The sequence below is a fragment of the Myotis lucifugus genome, unplaced genomic scaffold (genome assembly GCF_000147115.1).
Source record: "Myotis lucifugus unplaced genomic scaffold, Myoluc2.0 scaffold_628, whole genome shotgun sequence".
Classification (NCBI taxonomy): Eukaryota; Metazoa; Chordata; class Mammalia; order Chiroptera; family Vespertilionidae; genus Myotis; species Myotis lucifugus.
Window position 1 is genome coordinate 357,201 of NW_005871676.1, and position 6,537 is coordinate 363,737.

The 6,537-nt window shown below is 53.7% G+C and overlaps 1 protein-coding gene across 5 annotated transcripts in view; it reads right to left on the reverse strand.

The window, feature by feature from the left end:
- The window catches only part of CERS4 (ceramide synthase 4), a 27,272-nt gene extending 26,087 nt beyond the window's left edge, over positions 1-1,185 (reverse strand). For 4 of the 5 annotated variants that reach the window (XR_001345839.2, XM_023746099.1, XM_006105008.3 and 1 more), the window contains exon 1: positions 1,051-1,185. The gene's annotated coding sequence lies outside the window, so the exon portion shown is untranslated. Of the gene's footprint in view, positions 1-550; positions 799-1,050 lie in introns of those variants that run through there. The other variant, XM_023746100.1, reaches the window with a different exon arrangement.
- Between the last annotated feature and the right edge of the window lie 5,352 nt (positions 1,186-6,537).

Here is a 6,537-nt window from a genome sequence, read left to right on the forward strand (position 1 = left end):
AGGCCCTCCTCCGCCCCCCCCCCCCCCCCCTAGTTTTTTCGTCGGCTTTCCAGTCGCTGCCTTGAAAGTACCCTCCTGATCCCCGGTTGCCAATCCGGCAATCTCCTCTGGGCACTTTCCTTCTGGCCCCCTTTTTAGGCGGGGAGGAGATAATGATGTTCTGACAAAATTAACCCCCAATTCACCTCGTTTCCACCACCCCTGCCAGTCCGGCCCCAAGCAGCAGCCTCCTCCCCTCTGTTCTGCCCACAGCAGCTGCTGGGTCTTCTTAAGACTACCGCACCCACTTTGCTCTAAGCCTTCTGGGGACCCCACAGGCTTGAAAATGGAAACCACACACTCCTGCCACCCATCTTCGAGGCCCGGGCCAACCTCTCCCACTTCCACTCCCCGCGCTTCAGCCACGCTGGCTCTGTTCCGCTCTGCAGACACACCAGGCTGGGCCCTACCTCAGAATCTTGCCGTTTCCTGGGCCTAAAAAGCCCTCGCTGGCTGGTTACTCTGGCCCGGACGGTACCTGCTCCGAGAAGCCCTCCCGGACTTGACTTACCCCATCGCCCTGATGCGTAGTCTTCCCCGCACTCAGCAGGGACTAGAATGGTCGGTTTCTGTTTACGCGGTTCCTAGCAGCCTCTGCGGCCCCGGCTGCACCCCCAACTCTGGCACGTCGGGGGCACCCGGGAGTCGCTCCGGATGGGTTCGCGGGTGAGGGACAGACACTCGCGCCGCGCTCCCCGCGTCCACAGCGATTCCCTCGCGTCACGGTGCCAGGCTGCCCCAGTCCCCCCCGCCGCGTCGCAGCCGCATCCCCGGGAGCGCGCGGCGCCCGGGGCCCTCCAGGGAGCAGCGCTCTCTCGGGAGGCAGCCCCGGGCCCTGGGACCCAGATGGAAGCCCCAAGATGCCGTCCGGGGGCAGGGGCGCTGGGGGGCCCGAAACTGAGTCACGTGGGGGGCCGGGCCGGGGCCGCCCATGGCTGTGGAGGAGGGGGCGGGCGCTGGCCGCGAGGGTGGCGTTTGGGACGGCGTTCTGGGCGCGGGAGGTTCGCTTACCTGGGGGGCGGGCGGCCGAGCTCACCGGGTTGGGGTCCGCACGCCAAACAGAGAAACACGCAGGGAGCACCAGGTAGCCGGACTCAGCACGGCGCCGGCTGGGGCCGCGGGAAAAGGCTGGAGGGGGTGCGGGGCGGGGCCTGGAAGGGCGGGGCTGGGGGCGGGGGCGGCGGGACGCTGGATCCTGGCGGCGCTCGGCTCCCTCTCGGCAACCGGCCACAGACCCTCCCCGCCGCCGGCCCCGCCCCGAGGCTTTCTTGGCTGCGATCCAGCCTCAGATTTCTCGCCGGAACCTACCGCTCGCCTCTGAATACGGCCCAGTACGCCGCGCGCTAAAGTCTGGCCCCTGCTTCTCCTGCGTTCGCCACTCGTACCCCGGGCCCCCGCCGGAGTCCCCTCTGGCCCGGCTCTGACCCGGCTCTGACCCGTGCACCTGCCAACACTCGGAGGCGCCCTGATCTGCCGAAGCGCACGACTGGGCGTTGCAGAGGAGGCCCAGACACTGCCTCAGGCCTCAGAGGCCGCCTCGGTACCTGGAGTCTAGGGTCCTGTCCCAGCTCGCAGGCCATGTGGATCCAGTTCGTGGTGCGTGGGGCCCAGGCGCGCCCAGAGGCCATTCTGGAGGCTGGGAGGCGTGGAGGGCAGCCGGGCAAAGTCTGCGGGTTGGAGTCACAGTAGGGGATTTGAACACCCTATTGACATCAGTGAATAGATCTTCCAGACAAACTCAGCAAGGAACCAGCAGCCTTAAATAACACACTAGATCAGATGGACTAAATTGATATCTACAGAGCATTCCACCCCAAAGCAGGAGAATAGACATTCTTTTCAAGTGCACACAGAACATTTTCTAGGATAGACCACATGTTAGGACACAAAACAAGTCTCAATAAATTTAAGAAGTTTGAGAAAAAAAGAAAAGGTCTGCGGTTGGGTGGGGTGTAAGGGTCAGGTAGCCCAGCAGAGGGCAACAGAGGAAGGTGCTGGGCCCCCTCTTGGCAGCTGGAACCTAAAGTGTGAATGGAGGACAATCCAGTTTTCTCTGCACACCTGAGGCTCACCTGGCACTCAGGGTCCAGCTGTTGCCAGTTGGAGGCCAGGGGGTTCCAGAGCCGCTGGCCAGCCGGCGTTATCTGGGCAAGTAGCCTCACCTTTGGACAAAAGCCTCTCCCTGAAGCAGATCCCGGGAGGTGGGGGAAGTCCTCATTTTCTGAACTGTGGGGCCCCTAGGCAAGTTGCTTTGGGTCACTGATATTTGATTTCCACACATAGAAAGTGGAGGGGGGTGGTGCAGAGGCCTTGGTTGCAAGTATGGAAGAACCTGACCCTCCAATCCAGCTTCTGGCCTTGCATTTGCTGCCCCCCTCACTATCTCCCTCAGGCCTCAGTCCCCTCCAAAGACCCCCCCACCTCCACTTCTGCCCCACCCTCCACTTGCACTCATTCTTTTCCCCTCCAGCCAAGAACTTCTTTGCATATTAGAAAAGGAAACTAACTTTTCTCAGTTGTGGCCACTAGGAACTGTCTTGTATCACATGCCTTGCACAGGGCTGCTCAGAACAGGACAGTCATGTGTATGACTCCCCCTGAATGGGGACAAGTGGCAGATTGTGGGTGAAGTGCAGCGAGAGGCCCTCCAAAGCGGATGGGGTGAGCCAGGGCCAGGGGAAGATTTCAGGTGGGAGGTACTCTCCTTTTCCTGGTCCCCCATCCCCCTTCCATGAGCATGCTTCCTGCAGGAGGAGGTGACCTCAGAGAAATGAGTAGGTAGGGATTAAGCTGAGTCAGGGTCTGGAAGTGAATGAGGAGAGGACAGTAGGGTGGGGCCAGTGTCGAAAGGCCCTCAAAGGCTCTCTCTGGAGAGGCACCATTTATTTATTTATTTAACATATTTTTATTGATTTCAGAGAGGAAGGGACAGGGAGATAGAGATAGAAACATCAATGATGAGAGAGAATCATTGACTGGCTGCCTCCTGCACGCCCCCTACTGGGGATCAAGCCCGCAACCCAGGCATGTGCCCTTGACTGGAATCGAACCTGGGACCTTTCAGTCCGCAGGCCGACGCTCTGAGAGAAGCTGGATTGGAGGGTCAGTGGTTCTCAACCTTCCTAATGCCGCGACCCTTTAATACAGTTCCTCATGTTGTGGTGACCCCCAACCATAACATTATTTTCGTTGCTACTTCATAACTGTAATTTTGCTACTGTTATGAATCGTAATGTAAATATCTGATATGCAGGATGTATTTTCATTGTTCGTGACCCACAGGTTGAGAACCGCTGAGTCAATTTGGCTAGGGCGAGGCACAATTTAAAATTAGACTCAGGCAGGTCAGATTTAAAATGAGTGGGCAGTGAGAGCAGCTGGGATCTGATATGGAGGTTGCAGACAGAATGAAAGGAGGGACGCCAGAGGGATTTAAAGATAAAATTGTCAGGGTTTGGGGGAATTCAGGGAAGGCCAGGGCCTGGTTAGTGGGAATGGGGCAATGGGCTGTTTCTAAGCTGGCCTGGCCAGTTCAGTGTGGGGTGTTTTGGGAGGGGACCCTAGGAAAGTCCAGAGCTCAGACCTGAGGAGAGAGAAGGAGCTCCTTGCCTCCTCTTCCTCCCTTCCAGGGCTTCACAGGAACAAGGAGGTAGGATGGAGGAGGCTGATAAGCCTGGATCCAGGTGACTCCCCGAAGATCTCCTTGTCCCTACTGCTTGTCAGTCCGCTTGTCCCAGCCACATGGTCCATTTTCAGACCCTGGGGCCATCATGGCCAGGCCTGGAAGCTGGACCATGGACTCCGAACTCTATGATAGGTGGAAAATAGCTATCCAGTGATGTCCATGAGTCCTAATGCCTGGAACCTGTGACTATGTGACCTTATATGGCAAAAGGGACTTTGCAGATTTGATTTTAAGGATCTGGAGATGGGGAGATGATCTTGGATTATCCAGATGGGCCCAGTGTCCTATGACAGAGAGGCAAGAGGGTTAGAGAGACTAGACTAGAAGATGCTATGCTGCTGACTTTGAAAATGGAGGAAGGGACCATGAGCCACGGCATGCAGGCAGCCTCTAGAACAGCAGTTCTCAACCTGTGGGTTGAGACCCCTTTGGGGGGTCGAACGACCCTTTCATAAGGGTCGCCTAAGACCATTGGAAAACACATATATAATTACATATTGTTTTGTGATTAATCACTATGCTTCAATTATGTTCCATTTGTAACAATGAAAATACATCCTGCATATCAGATATTTACATTACGATTCATAACAGTAGCAAAATTACAGTTATGAAGTAGCAACGAAAATAATGTTATGGTTGGGGGTCACCACAACATGAGGAACTGTATTAAAGGGTCGCGGCATTAGGAAGGTTGAGAACCACTGCTCTAGAAGCTGCAAGAGGCACAGAACATTCTCCCCTCGAGCCGCCAGAAGGACCAAACCTCTACAGACAGCTTGATTTTTATCTCAGTGAGACCCCTGTTGAACCTCTGATCTCTAGAACTATTAGATAATACATGTGTGATGATTGTTATTGTAGCCATAGGAGACTCATAAGAATCTGAGCCCCCTATTCACAGTCCTGCTTCTACTATCAGACCCCCCTCCCTCCCCAAGTTGACTCATTTTCCAAATTATCACAGCTCTGGGCTGGCCCCCTCTCCGGGGCTGATGCTCTCCTGTTCTGGAGGGTTGGGGACTGAAGCCCTGAATGTCTGTCTGTTACTGCCTCTCTGGGCCCTGCAGTATCTATCCAGTTAAGTAACTCACACTCCAGCGCATCATGCAGGGCAGGTGTCTGCTGTCCCAGGGCCTGACTGTCCTGTCTAGCCCAGACTTTGCCAATCAAGATTCTTGCCCTTGGAATCTAAAGAGTAAAATAAATGAACAAACGAAACAGAAACAAACTCACAGATACAGAAAACAGTTTGATGGTTGCCAGATGGGTGGGGGACTGGGGACTGGGTGAAAAAGGTGAAGAGATTAAAGAGTACAAATTAGTAGTTAAAAATACTCATAGGAATATAATATATAGCATAGGAAATATAGTCAATAATATTGTAATAACTATTTATGGTGCCAGGTGGGTACTAGACTTATTGGGGGATCACTTTGTAAGTTATATAAATGTCTAACCACTATGATGTACACCTGAAACTAATATAATATTGAATGTCAACTGTAATTGGAAAAAAAATTCCTGCCCTCAATAGGGGTGAATCTACTCCCTGAAGTCAGAGGCCCCCAGTTCAGATAGACCTGGGCCCCCATTTGTGCTGTGTGGCCTCAGGTGTGTCACACAGCTTCTCTGAGCCCCGTGGATGTCCCATCTGTGGAATGGAAGGTAACCAGGCCCACCAGGGGGCTGATACCTGGAGGGACCACTTTCTCCAGTTGCCTATCCTATCCCTTCCCCTTCTAAATGGCCTGAGTAGAAACTAGGGGAGGGGATTAGAGGGGAAGAATGAGGACTGGAAAGGCCTCGGCACTGGCTGTTCCCTCTGCCTGGAATGCTCTTCCTGCATGCCTGCAAAGCCCCCTCACTCACTTCCTTGGGCCTTTAGTCAAAGGCCCCCAGCTCCTCCATCCTGCCATCCCCATGATGGCTCCCCAGTCCTCCTGCCTCTTGTTCAGTATTTTTTAAAATTTGTTTACTTAACCCTAACCCTCACCTGAGGATATTTTTCCTATTGATTTATTTAGAGAGAGTAGAAGGGAGGGAGGAAGAGAGAGAGAGAGAGAGAGAGAGAGAGAGAGAAACATCGATGTGAGAGAGACACGTTGATTGGCTGCCTCCCACATGCGTCCCCAACCTGGGTCAGGGATCAAGTCCTTAATCCCACAGCAAAAGCAGTCCTGAGAGGGATCAAGTCCCAGGTGCATGCCCTTAACCAGAAATTGAACCCGCAGCTGTAACCACTGAGCAAACCTGGCCAGGACCCTCTTGCTCAGTATTGATCCTTGCACTGGCAGCCTCCCTGGACAGTGTCTGTCTCCCAAGGGCAGGGACTCTGCTTTGATTGCCCTGTGATGCTAACGCCTAGAACAGGGCCCACTGCACAGTGGGTGCTTCATAAATATCTATTAGGGGCAGAGATGATGAGATAGACAAGACAAGAAATAGGGATTGTCGGAAAAAGGTTTCAGGAAGAGGGCTTGCTGAGTGTCTGTGTGTCTGTCTGCCTGCTGGGTCTCTGTGTGTTTCTCTGTATTCTGTGTCTTTATGTCTCTGTAATTGTCTGGGTGTGTATCTATTCTAGGTGCATGTGTGCATGTGTATGGAAGTGTCTGTCTGACTCTGGAGTATCCCTGTGTGTCTGTCTGTATGTCTCTTCTTTTCTTTTTCTTTTTAAAAAAATATATTTTATTGATTTTTTACAGAGAGGAAAGGAGAGGGATAGAGAGTTAGAAACATCAATGAGAGAGAAACATTGATCAGCTGCCTCCTGCACACCCCCTACTGGGGATGTGCCCGCAACCAAGGTACAT